Source organism: Pan troglodytes, chromosome 9 (assembly GCF_028858775.2).
Source record: "Pan troglodytes isolate AG18354 chromosome 9, NHGRI_mPanTro3-v2.0_pri, whole genome shotgun sequence".
NCBI classification, from domain to species: Eukaryota; Metazoa; Chordata; class Mammalia; order Primates; family Hominidae; genus Pan; species Pan troglodytes.
The window spans coordinates 20,675,540-20,696,733 of NC_072407.2; the positions used below are offsets into that span (position 1 = coordinate 20,675,540).

General features: G+C 39.0%; 1 protein-coding gene across 35 annotated transcripts in view; it reads right to left on the reverse strand.

The window, feature by feature from the left end:
• Positions 1-21,194, reverse strand: part of SOX6 (SRY-box transcription factor 6) — a 770,159-nt gene that overhangs the window by 617,734 nt on the left and 131,231 nt on the right. For 6 of the 35 annotated variants that reach the window (XM_063783834.1, XM_063783836.1, XM_063783850.1 and 3 more), the window contains one exon: positions 3,216-3,286. The exons of 25 other annotated variants lie outside the window; for them this stretch is intronic. The gene's annotated coding sequence lies outside the window, so the exon portion shown is untranslated. Of the gene's footprint in view, positions 1-3,215; positions 3,287-17,928; positions 18,014-19,774; positions 19,863-21,194 lie in introns of those variants that run through there. 4 more of the 35 variants (XM_016920454.4, XM_063783821.1, XM_054661220.2 and 1 more) reach the window with 2 other exon arrangements.

Genomic DNA, 21,194 nt, shown 5'->3' on the forward strand with positions numbered 1-21,194 from the left:
TAAGCATCTATATCTAAAAAGAAATTTTAAAAGGCCCAGTTCTTGCTTAATGGCTGCTCACTGTCTACTGCAATAAATCACTTTTCATATAATAAAATACCAAATGAGAGATAACTGGCCTCAGTGGCCTCCCTGTACATTGCTGAAACAGGAAAAAAAATAACATAAATTCAGAAAGAAGTTTAGAGGTAATAAGAGGTGGGGAGAAATTAAAGAAAAAAAGGAAAGAAAACAAGTGTTTCTGTCTAAATACAGAGAGAGACCTACTACTGGATACAATAAATATCAGAGGCGGCTTGCCTAAAAGCCAAGAGCCAACCTTCAGTGACCTTCAAGGACTTACTTAGGCAACACAGTACTCTCCCTTAGCAGGAGAAGAGCCTTAGAAGAAAAAAGATAGCCTGGGCAAGACAGCGAGATCCCCTGTCTCTAAAAATAAAAATAAAAATTTTTTGATTAGCTGGACATGGTGGTGTTCACCTACAGTCCCAGCCACTCCAGAGGACGAGGTGAGAGAATCCTTTGAGCCCAAGAGTTCAAGAATGCAGTGAGCTGTAATCACACCACTGCACTCCAGCCTGGGTGAGAGAGTGAGAGACTGTCTGTAAAAAAAAAGAAAAGGAAAAAAGATAATGGGTCATCAAATAGAAATGAATTATCTAACTGGTCCAAAGGAAAGATAATTTGAGAATTTCTTTATATGAATATGAAGCTCATAGAAGTACAGACAGTCCTTGTTTTGCATTATACCATAACTGAAACTAGTGCATAGTGCAGCCATGTCCCCACTTTGCATGATTCTGTAATAACTGAGATCAAACTATGACATGAGAATTGTGTAAAGTTGGGATCAGAGCTATACAAAGTGAAGACAGGGTTATGATGTACAAGACTTTCAGTTAACACCATGCCATGCAAAGCAAGGACTGCCTTAATAACCACACCTGCTGAAATTCAACACCACATAATAATATGTTCAGTTCCTTATTATCCCTATTATCCAAGCTCCTTATTATCTGGTCTGTAGATTACCTGGGGAAAATCTCTTAGCTTAACTTGCATGTTACAGACAGCTGCATTTATATGGCAGAAATACCATAGAACTTCAAGGCAGGATATCTAGGTTTAGATTTGGTTCTGCCATTTAATGGCTATGTAAACTTGGGCATGTCATTTTTCCTTTCTAAACCTTAAGTTCCTTTCCTATAAAACTAAAATAATGACATCTACCTCCCAGGGCTGTTGTGTAGATTAAATAATAAAATAATAATCGCTAATGTTTAATGAGAGCTTACAACATATCAAGTACTGTTCCAAGTGTATTAGCTTAATAAAACCTCTCAAAAAATATTATATAGGTACTATTATTATCACCATCTTATGAAAGCATCCAGAAATATGTCTATGTGTGGTAACGGCTCAATATATGTTTGGTGATACGCATCCAGTTCATTAACCAATATTATCTCCATCCATGGAAATAAATAGATACTGAAAAGAAAGTGAGAAAATCAGAAATCTGTTCATTTATTAAATGCTTCAAAAAACTGGTGTAAGAAGAGAACTAAGTTGTTAATGAAAATAGGGGTGTTATTTATTCCTAGAGATTCATTTATCCTCCTTCTCTTGAGTGCTAGTTGCACTCCAAGATTCTGGAAGAGGTTAACTAACAGACTTCAAAGACAGCCAACTCTGCTGGTGACAGAAACCATACTCAAAAAACCTGGCACTGGCCACTGCTGCCAGTCCAGCCAAACACACGCAATGAATTGATGGCTGTGCCCCAATGCCCTGCCTATTTCATCCAGCCCAACCTCCTTCACAGGCACAACCCTCCAGATGCTAATACTTCCTTCCTTTCTAAAGTTCTCATTAGACACTTTAGGTTAGAAAGCAAGAGCACTCTCCAGGAGCACACTATGGAAATATACTCTATGAAAAGCTGTATGGAAAAGTGAAGGGAAGCAGCTAGACATAGTGTTATCGTTTTTGCTCATGAGTCTACTAGCATGAATTCATATATTAAATTAAATTCCTAGCATTTGTCACTTTAGAAGGCACAGTGGACATGGTGCTTGAAAGTTCTATATAAAGGGGAAGCACAGAACACTATCCCAGATGGATATCAGCAGAGTGTCAGAGCTCAAACCTCTATGGAGATCATCAAACTTCCCTATCACCAACGAAAGAACTAATTCCTAGAGAGAAGTGACTTAGCCAAAGTCACCCAAAGTTTATTGGTAGAGCTGAAACTCCCAAACTGGATTTTTGCTACTAAAGCAAATTGCCCAGGAAATATACCAACGAGTTAGAGAAAAGAAGAAAAGAGAGTACTGATAATAATGTTTGCCTACAGCCATCCCTAAGTGCTGCCTTACTGTCCTTTCCCAGCTTCTGCTCTGATTTTATCTAAATCCAAGGAAGGCTGGGTGCAGAAACAACAAAGAGCCCCAGACACTCAGGAGAGTAGTAATTCTCCACTTGACCCCCCTCTCCTGAACATCATAAATACACTTACCTATGGAACTTTGCTGACCCCCTCACACCAACAAAATGACTCAAACTGCTTTGCCTTAAAGAATAAAAGATGGGTTAAATCTGCTTCCTTTCTCATATTAAAAATGTCACACTAGGCCAGGCACCATGGCTTAAGCCTATAATCCCAGCATTTTGGAAGGCTGAAGCAGGAGGATTACTTGAGGTCAAGAGTTCAAGACCAGCCTGGGTGTTGTAGCAAGACACTGTCTCTTTTTTAAAAATTAAAAAATCAGCACAGCATGGTGGCCTATCATCCCAGCACTTTGGGAGGCTGAGGGAGGAGGATCACTTGAGCACAGGAGTTTGAGGCTGAGTGAGCTATGATCGTGCCACTGCACTCCAGCCTCTGTGACAGAGTGAGACCAATCCCCTCCCAAAAAAATAAAAACAAAAATACCATACTACTGCTTCCTGAACCTCAACACTGATCAATCTGTAGTCCTACTTCCTGTCCCAGGTTTCCAGTTATGGCTACATTCTTCAGAGGGACTATGTCCCAGAAGAGTGTCATCTGGAGACCATGCATTTCCTCCTTGACTCATCATGCCCTCACCTCTCTTTCCACTCTTTTCTATTTCAGTAGTCTCCAAAGTGCGTACATACATCCTAGGAGTATACTACATAAATATGCTGCAGTATATTTATTTATTTTAAATGTAAGAAAAATTAATCCTTACCTAGATTTAAATACAGATTGACAGATTGAGTCTATATGTCTTAATGTGCAACATCCAATATCAGAAGTATCCTGGGTAAAGAAAAGAGAATGATTGTAGATAATATAATCTAGTTTTTTACTAAATTAACCCTGAACAAATGCCCAAGTGGTTTAAAATGATTCTTCCAAAAAAACTATAGCTTAAGGATAATATTAATAATGTAGGCCTTAATGATAACAAGACTATGACAAAGCTGACATTTCTACAACTAGTAGTAGCTCAATAGCAGGCATATTACAGGATAGAAACAATGATGATCCATGCATATCTGACAAAAAATAAGCCAAAATTTATTTAATCATCAAGAATACAATTTGAGATAGAGATTTATATCTAGTATCATTAACAATATACTTTGCCCTATTGTACTTTCAGATGTTAAGTAATATGAACCCTTTACAATCAGCAAGATATTTAAATACTAAGCACATCAATATAAATCTATATTGCTGCAATTTTTCCAACAATGTTTAAAATCATACAATGCTCAATCAGTACTTTACAAAATTTCACCAAACATAAAGTTAAATGTTTTGAAACCTCTTTGAAATTCTTTTATAAAAGATAAAAAAGCTACATGCTATCAGAATAACACTTGTTCTTCCTGCTGCTATAAAAAAAGGTTAAAATAATATACAAAAAAATAATATGACAACAAACGTAAATACATTCCCTTAACTAAAAATCAGCACTGCATAATGCAAAACTCTGGAGTCACCATTTACCTAGAATGCAGTGTGAATGATGTCTTCTGGCATTGTACAGGTGGTACTGCCAAAATGTTGAAAGACACATAGAAAACTTGGCTGAAGATTTGCAAAAAGAAATGTCAGGTAGGATGCTTGCTTTTCAGATGAATGAATGTACATATTTCTCAACATGCCTCAGTTTATATTTAATAGGCAAAGTGCTAATTTTTAGTGAGCCATTTAAATATGTACCAGGAAAGATACCATCTCAACAACAAGTTCCTTTTTTAAGAAAGAAAAATTTTTAAGGAAAACTAAGGAAGTGAACCCACTGGTGAAGTGGTTGTCCTAGCTGAACTAAAGGAACAAAGGGATAAGATTACAGAGATAGTACCATGGACTTCACTAACTACATCATTCACAATCAAGCAATTGTAGCAAAATGTTGAAGCCCAGTGCTACATGATAATGAAATTACTTTAAAAAATAGGCTTAGAGTAAGATAAATGGATAAAGAAAATGTGGTACATATTCACAATGGAGTACTATTTAGCCACAAAAAGAATGAGATCCTGTCATTTGCAACAACATGAATGGAACTGGAGGTCATAATGTTCAGTGAAATAAGCCAGTCACAGAAAGACAAACTTCATATGTTATCACTTACATGTGAGAGCTTAAAAAAAAAAATTAAAACAATTGAACTCATGGAGACAGAGAGTAGAATGATGGTTACCAGAGGCTGGGAAGGGTAGTCAGGGAGGTGGGCAAGTGGATATGCTTAATGGTACTAAAATATAGATAGATCTAGTATTTGATAGCACAACACAGTGACTACAGTCAACAATAATTTATTGTACATTTTAAAATAACTAAAGTATAATTGGACTGTTTGTAATACAAAGAAAGAAAAAATGCTTGAGGTGATAGATACCTCATTTATACTGATGTGATTATTATGCAATGTATGCCTGTATCAAAATATCTCATGTACCATATAAATATATACACCTATGTAACCACAAAAATTGATTTTAAAAAGGTCTGTATACCATGGTAAAATCTTTACAATGCTTTGAAATGAGAAGGAGCATAAACATGAGAATTGTTTGCAGCATCCAGCAGTTCACTGCTTATATTATGGTAGTTTCCAAACCTGAGAATAAAACTAATGTACCAAATGTGCTGAACTTTAATGTGATGACAAGAAGCTGTGAGTGTGTGTTACCAAACACATAGATTAGATAAATGGTTAGATAGATAGATAGATAGATAGATAGATAGATAGATAGATAGATAAATAGATTGATTTCAGAAAGATAATTAGGTATATACATACAAACATAGAAGCAATCAAACTAACTTAATCTGGTCTTCAAGGCAAAGGTGATATTTTATCAAATGAGAAGGTGAATGCTTTTCAAAACAGATTTATGTTATGAAAGAATATTTTGAAAACATGTTTGAAAATGATTCCATCATGGTGTGAATTTTGTTACCAAAAATTCTATGCTATCACTTACAAAAATTTTCATCTATTTTCAATTTAAAAATTGGTATCAGAATATTCTAACCTGTTTAGTGATGTTCCAAAAAGTTTCAACAGGTTTTGAGTCCATTTATTAAAAAATATTAAAATGCTATACCTTTGACCTCATTGGCAAAAACAACTAACTGTCATCAGGGAAGACAGAGGCTACAAGCCAAATTTTAACAAAATTATTTGCATACATTTGTATGTAATCAATTTGTGCAATCAATGATGTTCTTCTCCCATTTGGATCTATTTTTCTTTCTGAGATATCATTTTCAGCTGTGGCAGCATTAAAGCCATGTAGCAAAGTAAAATAAACTTAGAATCAGATCTTTAAATTGCTTCATCACACTGTGTTAAACTGAGACTTTTAAAAATAACAAAGCATATTCGATTATAGGATTTGGGAGACCACAATTCATTTTAAAATATTATTTCATCTATATCTCTTTCTTTTCTATATCTACAATATGTACAAGTTTATAACATATATTAGCAAAATAGTACATGTCTAAAATTTGAAATACATATGTACATGTATTAGGGTTCATGAGCGTTTTGCTAAGGGCGTGCTCTATCCAAAATGTGGCAACCACTATTCTGTCAGAAGTTCTCCCGAACAAACCTTAAAATTGTCTTGCCAGAGGAATTCTTCCAGACTCAACCTTACCAGCAATATTCTCCAGCTGCATTTAGGCTATCTAGAATGCCTAAGATCTCTATTTCCTCTCCATGAATATCCCAAGTTATGCCCCTTTGACCTCAGGTACTGAAAATGTTACCTACATTCACTCCAATCAATCAAGGAAGATACCAGCTATAGGTTACTATGTGATAACACTGAAACAAGCATTTTATTAATTATCAAACATATTTACTTTTAAGATGCACTAGTAATATACATATTACTTAAATACATATATTAAATAGACAGCTCATTTGGGACAAGTTAGAATGACCATATAATTTAACACCTCCCTTACTAAGTTTAATAAAATCATATTCGTCTTTTAAATTATCTCAGATATAAACTTGTTAAATGAGCAAAATTAATAACTATATAAGCATAGCCTCATAAAATGTAAAGAACATTAATACAAATGTCCTATTTTATTGGCATTTAAATTGCAGAAACTGGCACATATACAAATCAAAAAAGAAGAATAACAGCTCAAAGATGTGAAAGTAGTACTAAGAAAATGCAAAAGAACGTGGCAAGGCTAATGGAAATCCTCTCCACAAGAGTTCCCCTTTATTCTAGGCCTCAGAGAATCCCTGCAAATAATATTCCAAGGAACATGATCAGCTCATTGAAATAAAAACAAAACAAAACAGCTAAGCATAAGAGAAAATAAGGTGCCTTGAGCAAGAATCTTAAGAAAAAGCACAGACCAGCTATGGCTCTCGGTAGTGAAATTATAGATACTGGAGTTATCAGCAAGCAATTTTAAAATAAATAGGTTAAAGAAATAAAAGATAAGCATAAAGCACATATAGATATTTCTATATCTGTCTATAAAGATTACCTCACCAATTTGAAAAAAATCATTTGAACACACAGAAATGAAAAATATAATAAAATTAAAACTTCAAGGGATAGGTTTAAAGCACATTAAATAGAGCTGATAAGAACAAGTGGCAAGGAGTCATGGAAATAGGGGAGTGCCCACCATCTCCCCAACATCCTTCTTTACTCAGGGTGAGCCATGACAAATGAATAATGGAATACTCTTTATAAACAGGGATGGATTTTGAGGGTCACAGATGATGATGGTCAGCTTTGAACACAGCGTAAAAGTAAAGACACCAAGGCCATGGATTTCTAGACTATGTCTTTGGCCTTCATCACCTTTAAAATGAGTTATTCCTGCTTATATAAACGATGGGAAGAACGTTGAACATATCAAAATCCACCTTTAGAAAAAAAAAATCAGAATGCTCACCATATACGTTAGAAGTTTCTTCCCAAGTATTTAATTATACCATTTTCTTTCAATATGAAAATGAATGCAAAGGGCATAAAGTGATATTTTTGTACTGTAATCAGACTTTCATAGAAAAATGACAACCAAGCACTTATTATGAACCAAACAAGGTACTAAGTGTGTTATGCACATCATCTCCTCAACCCTCACAATATCCTAGGAAGAAGGCATTAATATTCTCATTTAACACTTAAGGAAATAGATTCAGAGAGGATAAATAAATTGTAAATGGTAGAACAAAATTTGATCCCGGGTGTGCTGATTCAAAAGACCAAGCTCTTAACACCTAAAACAGTATTGTTTTATACAAATAAATTCAGAATTAAAAAAGAAAAAATTCATGTACAATATAAAGGGGTATACTTTTTATATGCTCTATTTACACAGCTCCTGATAACATTGATGAGCTTTCCATGTGGACATAACAAAGAAATCAAACACAAAACTTCACAACTAAGACACAGCTAATTATGAATGCTTTGGAAAACGGCCCAAGGTGTTTTCCAAACCTGTTAATTAAAAGTCAAGCTGTTTCTCATTCTTTCCCTGTCATGCCCTACGTAAGAATATGAGTCTCTAAGTTCACTAGTCCTACCCAACACAGGTTGTATATATATGAATATATATACCTCAGAGAAAATAAGCCTGTTACAAAATGCCATACAATTTAAAACGCAAAAGTCAAAAGTATTCGGTGTACATGAGCCCACATTAGCATAGCTGTAAAATTACACAAACCTATACAAAAACTACAAATGGACGCATTCTCTGGATTTACTGTTATCTGTAAACATTTAAAGAATCTGATATCAAAAAGCTAACAATTTCTTTAAAAATGCCTTTAAGGGTTGCAAGGTTACAATCCTTTTTTAAACCTCAATATATCTACTTTCATTGTGCATTGTTATAGTGGGAAAGGACTACAGCTAAGAAATTTTAAAACAATAAAATTTTCCTTCCATATGTATTTAAGTCTCCAGAGTCAAGGGTAAAAAATGTTCCTGAGACTCAATTGATTAATATGCTGTTTTCCAAGTTATTTAAACTTTGTTCAGCTGCTATATTCTTTCAATTTTTATTTTCTTTTCGGTTTTTGCCTTTTTTTTTTTTTTTTTTTTTTTTTAGACAGAGTCTCACTCTGTCACCCAGGCTGTAGTGCAGTGGCGTGATCTCGGCTCACTGCAAGCTCCGCCTGCCGGGTTCACGCCATTCTCCTGCCTCAGCCTCCCAAGTAGCTGGGACTACAGGCCCCCGCCACCATGCCTGGCTAATTTTTTGTAGTTTTTAGTAGAGACGGGGTTTCACCGTGTTAGCCAGGATGGTCTCAATCTCTTGACCTTGTGATCCGCCCGCCTCGGCCTCCCCGAAGTGCTGGGATTACAGGCGTGAGCCACCGCGCCCGGCCTGGTTTTGGCTTCTTACTAAGGAACTTAATTGAAAATCTTAAAGGAAGATGTTCTTTAAATATGATGCTTTTAGCATCATAACTAATTTAATATGACTAAGAGGATGTTTTTAAACTGTTTTCTATAAATTTCACGTCTTTTCCCCCTCCTTTACTAAATTTCAGAACCTTTCTTTTTAATGTAGAGATTTCATCATTTTTTTTTCATGCCATTACCAACAATACAAGTCTCCAGGATGCCAAAGCGGTGGTGAGGAAAATAGGTTAAAGCCATTGTAGACCACGGCCATAGCTTCTCTAGCCTATGTGACCACCAATCTCTTTTCAGAAAGTGATTATGTCGCAGTCATATAAGCTGCAAAACTCAGTAAGTGTGTTTAACTTGGAGAAACAAGTTATTAAACACCAGAGAGCTTCCAAACTAAAAATATGAAAGAAGGCCTGCTGGCTCAGAGAAAAGGCATTCAAAAGTTATTAGAAAACATGAGTTTCCAGATTATGAAATTAGGTGGGCATGATGGCTCCACCTATAGTCTTTGGAAGGCCAAGTCAGGCCTTCTTTGAGGCCAGAAGTTCAAGACCCACCTGGGCAACAAGATACCACCTCTACCAAAAAAAAAAAAAAAAAAATTAGCCAGGCATGGTGATGGGCTTCTGTAGTCACAGCTACTCAGGAGGCTGAGGCAGGAGAATTGCTTAAGGCCAGGAATGGCTGCAATGAGCCATGATTGTACCACCGTTCTCCAGCATGGACAACAGAGCAAGACCCCGTCTCTTAAAAACACAAACAAACAAAAAGATTAAAAAAACAAAAACCTAATAAATGGATTTATCATCCCCATTGGAAAGTTATCAGTAGACAGGGTTTACTGCTGCTACTGCTGCTTCTGCCACTACTACTGTTCATCACTATCATTGTATAATTATAATTTGTATTTCTTCCAAAAACCTTAAATAACCACTCTGAGGATTAATTTATTTTCATATTATCCCTTAATAAAAAAGAAGTTATGATATACGCCAACTTTGCCGTTGGAAAAACTTAATTATAAATATGAGGCACCTAAAGAGCTGCAACACATAAGGGAAACAGAAATAACACCTAGATCTAAAAGCTTTCAGACACAGCTTTTTCTCTAAGATCATGCTTGTCCATTTTCTAAAAGTGTATTACAGTGTAAGATACAAGATTTTATTAACTCACAGCCCTGATCATCAGTTCATATATTAATAAGCCACTTACTGTAATTTTCATACCTAGTTGACATATTTGAAGGAAAGTAATAATTTGAAAGATTCCTCTGTACCTTAAAATGCACTCACAATGTTCCTGACCACAAAACTGAGCTAAGAAAGAGAAGTGCAGTGGCTAAGCTGCTGGCTTATGTCCATATCACATTCATGACAGACACAGCCTTTCTAGGAATCACAAAGAAACATGTACGAGACATTTCAGTGTCAGATCTACAGAAAAGCTAGTTATACTGTCAAATGTTCCCCCATGTTCAGTGCTCTTTAGGATGTTACCTAAAGCCAGTTCCTCATCATCCTTTAAATCACAGATCAAAGGCCATCTCCTACTAGAAGCTTTCCCTGACATAGGTACTTCTGCTGTTATACATAACGCCATGACAGTAATTAGCACACTGTACAGAATCACCTATATCCATACCTCTTCACTAGTACAATGCATTTTCATCTTTGAAATTATGTAATCAAGTTCTTCTCAGCCTTTTCACCATCAAGGATTCTTTTATTAACGAACCTCATGTTTTGAAAGATTGTTTTCTATCAAACTTGCCACACTTATTATTACATAATTTTCTAATTTGTATTAATCAAAGACATATAGAACTGATGTTTAATGCTTCTGATCAGCATGGTATTATTCTTTTACATTAGTGTATGGGAAATGCAGCAATAATTTGGCTCTGGAAGTAAGTATGAAAATACAATAAATGAGTACTGACATTATATCAAAGAGATTGGGAAACAAGAGGGCCAAAAAAGCCAGTTCTAACTTATGACATACAAGCTTTGTTTGAAGTAAATAATATCCTGAAGCAAAACCCAATTGAAACATTGATTCACATCAAGTAGAAAGTTAGTATGGCTGGTAAGTTTATCTACTCCACATACCTTTTATTGAATGAGGCAATGAATATGAAGGCACTTTAAAGGCTGACGAGTACTATAAATATAAGAGAATTAAGAGCCTTTCTCATGCCATGGTTCTTGTACTGATCATATAACTATTGTCAATTTATCCTAACACCGTTATCCAGAACTGTTCTACCCACTTATATGTATATATATACTTATGTATGTATGTATATGTGTGTGTATATATATATATTAAATATATATACAGTAGCTTCAAACTTAACCTTTCTAACAACCCATGGAATAAATTATATCACCATCCCCATTTTTAAAATTAGAAAATTGAGATTTGGAGAGGTTGCATTACTTTTCCAAGGTCACACAACTAGTTTAGCAAATAAAACAACAGAAAATCTTCAAAAAATCAAAATTGAAAGTTTAATTTTGGTCTTCACACATATAGGTCTGTCATTCAAATGAAGAAGCATGTCTGCTTTCATTTTTTCTTAAAATGAAAGCAAAACAAAACAGATTGAGATGGGTATATTTGACAAAAAGAAATCCCTGGTGTTAATCATTGATATATATAACCAAAGATTATAAAATCTCCTTTTGGCAGGCTTTCAAAATAAAGAGAACTTCTTAACTGATTAGAATGAAGAAAGGATGATCAATACTATATAGCAATGACAAATGAAATGACCTTTCAAACTCTTTTCTAGGCCTTAGAATTGTAGTTTTATCAAATTTGAGAAGTTGAACATGTAAACTCTACATTTAGTCATTACTCTATCCCAAGTCTTCCAGACCATAGATTAATTCTCCTTTCAAGGAAAGAAAGTTAAGAACCTATATTGCTATTTCTATTTTACATAAGAGGGAAAGAAGCAAGTTATGTAACTTACCAAAGATTACATAGCAATTATGTAGTAAAGCTGGAATGGGAAGCCAGATCCAGATAATTGTAAGTATAGAACCACTTCAACTATAACAGATAACATGTATTAAATGTTTATTTTATACCAATCCCTCAGCTTAGTGCTTTACATTCGTTTATCTCATTTAATCCTCAAAACAACCCTATGATATAGGTATTATTATTATTATTCCCATTTTATAGATAAGGAAACTGAGGCTTAGGGATTATACCATGGATATATTGGGAGGAGAGGAGCTGACTTCTCATACACAGAAGGTTCAATGCCCATGGACCTAGTTGGAAATTATTTTGAGAAAATAAAAATATTCCTGACCTTCAATATTCTTTCCCAAGAAAATGCAATGAACTACTCTCTCTTAGCTGAGGGCATTCTTACTCAGTTTTATCAACAACCTGCTTAGCATCAAGACAACCACACCTAAGTTTCTCCACCTACCAACTATGAAAATCTTCAGAAGAAGAGAAAATCCTTTAAAAGTAAAGACTCATGGCTTCAAAAATGCTCTTCAGGGTGTCTAGAACTTAGTAAGTCTTTATGTTATTCAATGACCTATTTGTAAAGTATAAAATGTAGCATTTGCAACCATGCCTGGGAATGAGTATGCTCTTTAAAAAAAAAAAAATCTGTTGCATTTTCTTTTTTCTACATATGGGGCTTGTGTGGCCTTGGAAAGTGAAGCATCTTTAATTTTCTTTGTCTAATTTTAAAGAACCACTTTTCAAAGAAGCAAAGAAATTGTGCTCGGTGAAGTCAAAATCACAAACAGCATAAAGTCCCTTTTTACATGTGAATGGATATATCAAAGATAGACAATTCGTCTCTTTAAGATGACTGGAAACAACAAATTATTGAAGGTAGCAAGGGTGACAGATCATTTCAAGGGTTACCGTGGGAGATTTTTCTGAGAAGAAAGAGATCAAGAGAGAACCGAGAGAACATAGAATGTTTGTGTACACTCTAATATGCACATCACATAGTGCGCTTTGAATTTATCTTATATTTATTATGCCTATTTATACGTATCATCATTGAAGAGCATCAAATCAATATACTTAAGTAATTTGATTAAAAATAGTTAAAACACGCAAAACTCTTAAAGGATTTAATAATATCACGTTAGGCTTCTTCAATACATGGTGCTTCAATCCAGAGAAATCTTTAGAAGGCTTTATAGACCATGGGAGCTTAGTAAATAAAATACATCAATGAATTCCTCGCCACACACACCACAATAAAATGTTCGTAGAAAGAGAGCAAATACAGAAATAGAAGAGCCAGTAGATTACAGAGCAGCAAATTGAAGTTGGTCACCAAAGATGCAAAAATTTCTAAAATATATACAGCACAGGACTACCAATTGTTAGATTTTGTATTTCACTATTTATCCCCAAATAGTTACAGTCTAAAATATTAACTCAGTTATTGATAAATAAAATCAAACGTCCCTCTATAAATGGAAAGAGATAACTCTTTAGATAAATATAAACATTTCCATAGTTTCAATTGATTGTTGTTCACTTGAAGTATCATGAAAGAGAATGCCACTACACATTTTCATGCCATTTAAATGAAAAGAAACATATCAGAATTTTTCTTTAAGTATTTAAAAAATGATTTTTTTTCCAATATATGTATTGTGCAAGTTTGTGAGGATTACTAAATATATTAGCATTATAAAGTAGAAATAAGTAGGCAGTTGATTTTTAATGTGGTTTATTAGTTTATAATAGATTACAACATCTACAATTAACCTCAGAAAATAACTCACATCTTTCCTAAAAATGAAAGTTTTTTTGAGTGAATAATAAAATATGAGTGATATATTAGGGGTCTTAGAGGAGCAAGAAGAGATTCTGAATATAAACAAGCCATCATTCTGGTAAAAAGAAATACAAACAAGAAGAATAAAAATAGTTGATGCACAAAAGCCATAATGAGGGGGTAGCTCAAAAAATAACTTCTACTTTGAATGGTTTGGATGAAATACAAATTATCCACAGAAAAGTGTGGACTGGCATAAATGTTTGTACAAAATTATAAGTGTATTTCAAGAAGTATGCAAGAGGCAACCGCCTGCATGATGCACAAGGTCCCAGCAATGCTCTGCTTAAGTGCTAGTGCACAGAGTCCAAACCACTGCATTTTAATTACCATGCAGCTTCAGATATATTGCCTTTGATATGGAAATGTTCTTCTTCTCTCATCTTCACATATGGTCTCATGCACAGAAATCTTTATCTGATTCATAAAAAATAAACTAGAATCCAATCTCAACACCTGACCTCAGTGCTTAGAAGTTTTTTACTAAGCATGGTATCACTATAAAAAGAATGGCTAATATTGGTGTAAAGTTGGATATTTTGAGCAAAGATATGAAGGATTTGCAGTTAGGAACTGAATCGATACTGCTTCTCTGAGGTTTTAGGGTTTCATGTTCCCTTTTTTAAGACTACCACAGATTTGAGGAAAAACAGACCAGCACTCTTTTTTGGAGCTGAGAGAGTCTGCAGTAGATTTAAATGATATTCCATTTTACACCCTCCACCCACTTTCTTCAACTGATATTTCTATCCAAACTATTACAATGACGACTTAAAAATTGAAAAGCTCTATCAAAACCCATAATGCAAATTTTGAACTATTTCCAGTTTGTTTAAATGTCTAAACAAAATAATTAACTGAAAAGCTTTTACCCTTTTCCACAGAACAAGGAAAATAAAAACACTTTCCTGTGAATAAATAATGAATATATAATGAAAGGATGGTGAGAGTTTCTGACACAACGCTCACCAAAACAATGAGTTTTCAGATCACATTTGAAAAACCTCAGGCCAAAAGGATATGCTACACATTTAAACTGGGCTTACATTAATAAAAATTGCTTTTCCTACACTATATAGGAGCACTAGGTTTTTTTACTTGAATATTGAGATTCAGGGCATAATCAGTAGAAAATATACAGTCAGGATGAATACATAAACTGTTCTAATACCTTATTTTCCTTATTAGGAAAAAAAACAGAGGAGAGACATATTTCTTAAGAAGAAATCCAAACCCAAAGATAGTCCATTTCTTCCTCTAAACAGCAGTGAATGTTCATTTTTAGCAGGTTTCTATAATAAAATCTGTTATCATTAAATCTCATATACCTACATAACTTGATAATTGTGAAATAACTTGATTAATTTTTTAATGGTAATGTGGCCTATCTAACCTCATGAGAGCAGATAATACATCCCATCTGCAAAACATCTTGCTGTTAGTTATCTGTGTTTTATCATTTCTAGTACCTGTCTGTGCCTGATATGGTATTCTCAGACACATTAGCTTGATGGAATGTTTCACTTGACTTGAAAAACATCAATTGATATATATGCATCCCTAAACTATATTAAAACAAATAGCTCTTAGATAAACCAAAATTTTTGTTGTACTATTCTATACTTTCATAGAAAGTTGTTCGTAAATAGTGAAAAATATATGTATGTATGAATTCTCTCACTAACAAGAGAATGCTTTCAAACATGGAAAGAGATACATAACCGAACAAAACAGAAAAGCATAGAAAATATTAAAAGTAGGTGTTAAAGCCAATGTATATTATCTTTTTCAAAAGAAATTCATTTATTCCAGTACCTACTATACTGATTGAAAGAAAATTATTTAAAAGTCACTAATATCTTCAATATAAGATAGATATGTGTAGCAATTTCATCAGTGACCAATAACTAATTCCTAAAAAAGGTCAAATAGAAACAGACATAAAATCTCAATAATGCCATCAAATTTTATCATTTTTTACAGTAATATAGTTTAGAGTATTGTAAAAGAAAGATTTGCCAGTTAGATTAACATATTGTACATATATGTTTTTCCCTTAAAATGAAAAATATCTGTTGTTTTCTGCTACTACTGAAAAAAATGCCCAACAGACAATATAATTTTCCTACTTAATCTCATTTCTTCTAGGCATTCAGTTACCAAATCCATTATAGAATCAGCTTAAGGTATAGGTACTTGATACTATTATATCATTTATATCATGCTCCATAATAAAGAACTCAATTTTTTGTGCATTTTAAAAAATACATATTCACCAAGAGAATGTTCCTTCTCATGACTTCCAAAACATCAAATAAAAGCAACAATAAACAGAATAAACAATAAACAAAAAGCTATCTAGTTTTGCCACTATAACTGAAGGAATATGGTGGAGAAGAGAAGAGAAACGAGGTGTTGGTGATACATGAGAAAAGCAACAGAGGATGTCACTATGCCTATGGAATTAATGCCCTGGTACTTGATATCGGGATCCTGGTTACTTACTATCTTTGGTCTTAAACTAGACCTAATAATTGTGATGCACACTTGCTTTCAAAGTTTGAAACATTTGTTTTTTGGTTGTTTGCTTTTTTTTTAAGAGGGACAATTTCTCTTGATTTATGAGGTTTTCAAAACTGTAGAAGGAAAAAAACTACATGTCATTTGGCCTACTGCCCATGTGCTCACATATGTGTATTCAAGAAGATACTTCCAAAACTGCACGGAAGATACCTAAATCAGTCATAACTTTTCTCCTGTTATAAGAAAGTGAAATATTTCATCGGTTCGATGAAAAGCAAATGCAACTTAATAAACCGTGTCCTCATTTCCCACCAAGAAAGGTGCACTCTTGCTGCCATAGAAAAGCTAACCCTGGGCCGGGGTTAGCCTGTTCACGCCTGTAATCCCAGCACTTTGGGAGGCCGAGGCAGGCAGATCACCTGAGGTCAGGAGTTCAACACCAGCCTGGCCAACATGGTGAAACCTCATCTCCACAAAAATACAAAAATTAGCTGGGCGTGGTGGCGTGTGCCTGCAATCCCAGTTACTTGGGAGACTGAGGCGGAAGAATCGCTTGAACCCAGGAGGCGGAGGTTACAGTGAGCCGAGATCACGCCATTGCACTCCAGCCGGGGCAACAGAGCCAGATTCCGTCTCAAATAAAAAAAGAAAAAAAAAAGAAAAGCTAACTCTGTCCCACTAAACTTGTGAAAGATTTAGGATGTTTGCTTGTTTGTTTGTTTTGAAATAAAAAAGAGTCTTCTAGTAGGTATCAGACATATCTGAGTGGCCTAGAAACAAGGGGGGAGGAGGAAGACTGATGCAAGTGCCTAATGTTGAGTGTTGAATTCCAGGGTAACTGCACAGGGTGACAGAGGGAAAATCATGTTCATGGCTGCAGAAATCTGGTCTCTGCCAGAAAGTGCAGGCTAAAGCAGACCTGACACTGGGATCTGGGAAGCCAGGTAGGAAGCTCAAGCAACAACAAGGTACTTACTGCTCCTAAGAACCCCAGGCTGAACCAGAGTAAGATAGGGAAAGACAGTAGATCTGCCCAGGCTTTCCCACAGTGATCACTAGCAGCCCCAAGCGGCTAGGCCTGGAGGGGGAAACCAGAAGCTGCAATCAGAGCACGGATATTAACTTCTGAGAGACCTTTGGGAGTGGGGGTGGGAGGGAGCACAGAGACAGGTAAACAATCCAACCTAGAAGCATGAAGTCCCTACCCAAGCCAGGACATACAATGCCAAGCCTGGAATGGTCTTACTGGGTTGGTGCAGAGGGCCACTAGCAGCCCTCCCCCACGAGTAGGATGTGAAGAATAGGTATGTTGCCAGATTTTCTCTGCATCTCCTTTCCCCATTCAGTCTGCACTCTGCGCTGGTGTCCAGTACCCCTCTTACCAATAGTTGAACAGCCGAAAAATAAGAAGATAAAATAGGAAGAGAAGAAAAGAAAACATTTTTTAAAAATCCAAGACAAGGCTACACTGTCACATACTTCTCTGCTACGGCCTCCCGAGGCTGCCCTGGCCGGTTCGGCCCTCCCTCGGGAATCCTGGAACCCAGAACAGAGCTGAGCGGACCAGGTCGGCCAAGCCCGTGCCTGCGGGCCTCGGGGACGAGGTGCTGAGTGCGCAGGCTAATTATACATGTGGCATTTGGGCAGCCGACTGTCCAGTGACACCTTACCTTATGAGGAAACGTCAACCCCAGCAACTGTTCAAAACAAAATGCCATTGCGGGATCAGCTTCGCCGGCCCTTGGCCGGTTCAGGATTGCTTTTCCCACAGCCTCTCGAACTTTGTGCAAGAATGTGGCCTAGGGAGGCCAGCCGTGCGCGGGCGGGCCGACCAAGGTTGGGGGACAGGCAGGGCAGGACTTGCCAGGTGTCCGTCCTGTCCCTCCTCGCCATGGACCAGCTCGCCGACCTGACCACTTGACCTTTTTTATTCACCAAACCCACCTCCTAGAAATAAACTGGGCGGGGCTGTGTCTGTTCTCCTCGGGACCCGGGGAAAAACCTGGACATGTGACTAGAAAGGGCAGGAGAGAGAAGACCCTAGTGGGCGGGAGTAGAGGGGCCCTCTCTCATCTCTACTCCCCCGGGTTGCTGGCTGGGCCGTCCAGCCAGGGCCAAAGCCCGGCCGCCGGAGTACGCGGCTAGCACCGGCGCCCGGGACGCGGACGTCATCCGAGCGCCCATTGACAGTACAGCGGGAGGTCCGGAGCCCAGCCCAGTTTGCCGCAAGGACGGCTTCGGGCCACCTCTAGCCCTAAACTTCAAGCGCGGCCCTCACAGGGTCTCACACACAAAAGCAGCCCAGGACAGCCCATCTCGCTAACAGCCCAGCCCCGCCAGTTCAGTCGAAGACTTATTTTTAGTCCCCAAATAGGGGCGGCATTCAATATCTGACAATTCACACAAAACAACATTTTCAAACTTGGTCAGCCTAAGAGACCGTAAATAAAACTCAAAACAAGCTGGCGACTGCCACCTTTTATCTGCTCCGAACACACCAATTCTTTTTATCTTAAAGCTCTGCGGAGCGCCGGGGAAGCAGCCCGGCACCGAGCTAATCTGCCCTCAGCAGCCCCGGGCCGCTCCTCCCGGCATCGGAGCACAACCCCAGCAGCCTTTGCACAAGCCCTTTCCCTTCTCTGCCCGGCCCTTTAAGGGAGAAGGAAGAAAGCAGCTCCCGCGGGAGCGGCCGGGCTCCGGCTGGGTCCCGGGGCGGGTGGCAGCACCGCCCCCTGCCCTGGGCCGAGCCCGGGAGCAGCGGACCGCGGCCCCGGCTGCAGAGGAACGGCGGGTGGCGGGGCCCCGGCAGGGCGCCGAGAAGGACGGAGGGCGCCGGCTGGGCTCAGGGACGCGGGGCGGGGAAGAAACGTGCCGGCGACCGTGCGCTCGGCCGGGTGACTCCCTGGCGAAGTCCGCGCCCGGCGGGGCTGAACTACCCCTCGCCCCCGCTCCCGCCAGGTCAGGCACCACTGCCCTCGCGGCCAGGGTAAAGAGGACCACAGATCAGTTAGCCTTGGATTTCGGATGGGCTTGGAATTCGGTTTGTTTATTCCTGAAAAGATCATTAAAAAGTACTGTCCAAAAACGGGGGGAGGGGGAAGGAAGGGCGACAAGCGGAGGGAGCTGGAGGCAACTCGAGCGGTGTCCCGAAAAAGTTGCGGCGGAGCGGCGGTGGGGTGAGGGTGGGAGGAGGGAGCGCAAGCGTTTTCTAGCGACCCGGGTTTTCTTTATGAACTCCTCCGAGTAAACTTTATCCCGGTGAGAGAGCGGCGGAGATCCTCGACTCCCGCCCGCCCTCAACCAGTGTCAACCCCACAAACAGCCTAAGTTTCCAAACCGAAATGGGGGTGGGGTGGGGGTAGCATTAAGAAGCCCAGAAGCTCAGCGTGTCCTCCCGACCTCCCGCACCCAGAGCCTGGGTGACACTGAAGCGCTCCGAACACTGTGGCGTCGCAGTCACACAGCGAATCAACCCAACACTTTTCAAGAAAACAAAATATTTGCTAGGAAACTTACTTTGCATTTAGTCTCTATTCTTTGGGGGATGCGGTTTAGGTCGGCTCGCAAGGGAAGCCCGTTTTGTCCAGGTTGGATATTGTCTACGTATGGATCAGCCCTTGGATGAGGGTTTATTTTAATTTATGGCTTATGCATTCTTTTAAGGTCGATTTACATGACCTCCGGCTACAACTAAGACAGCCGAGGAGGGCACTCCAGTCGTCAGTCGGCCAAACCCACAATTAAAACAGCCCTCCCCCTAGTCTCGGTGTGACTAGGGCTCTCCCGGGGTAGGCTGGCTGCCTGCCTTTCTCTTTCTCTCTTCTCTCTTCACTTCCCTCTTTTTTCTTTTTTTTTTTTTCCTTTATATCTTTCTTTTTTTAGTATCGCGAAATAAGAGGTGGTATCAGTTTTTTAAAAGTTTCAGTGTAACTTTCTCTAAACCCAAGCCTGCGGCGGTAACAAGAGATACAGCGCTCACAAAGCCCTCGGGATGTTGCCCTCTTGTGGGCACGGAGGGCATTACCGCCTAGCGGTCCCATCTGAACCTTCAAAGCCGACACGCATTTGCTTTCACAGAACGAGGAGGGATGACTACACACGCAGCCACAAAAGCTTCCTCTATCACACACTTGAGCGAACTTCAATGAAATACCTACCTCAAACTTCACGGAGACTTACAAATTCATTCTCTAAGCCACCTGACTTCTTTTTCACATCATTCCCAATTATATAGATTAGAATACCTATGCGGGGAGGCGGAGGTGGAGGAGTGAGGTGGGCCGAGAGGGCAGACAGATTTCCGGACGAATACTTAGGATGGCGATAACAGCTTTCTGTTGTCAAAGGTTGCGTTGTGTCCCTGTCCCTGCCCTTTTGCCTTAATGTCCTACGCACAGTTATCTACGGCTACAACATGTGTTTTCTCAGGGTGGATTTTTTGGAGGGGAGGTGAAGGGGAGAAAAACAGACCCCCGCCACGCAGATCTGTCACTCCGGAACAAGGCGCAACTCTCCAAGAGGGGGACGCATCCTCGGGATCAGCGCGTCCACCAGCGAGCGGCGGGCGCCCGGGCCCCTTTCTCTCCCTCCACTCCCCCTCCGCGTCGGCCCCTCGGAGCGCCCTCCTCCCGCTCCTCCTCCTCCTTTCCCCTCCCCAGCCAAGTACGCAAACCCGCCCCGGCCCGGCAGCCGCGGCTCCCGGCCACCCGCGCCCTCTCGGGGCTCCGCTCGCTCGGCTCTCGTCCCTCTGCCTGTCCTGCCCCATCCCCTCGGTCCCAGCTCACAGAAACTAACCCTGGAGTGCCCGGAAGGGCAGGAGCGGAAGACGCCGGGGGACGGCGGCCCGGCCCTGGGCTCCTGCCCCCTGCCCCCTCCGGCGCCCCAACAGGTAGCTCACAGCGGGCCGCGCGCCCTGGCTCTGCCTCCCTCGCTCTCG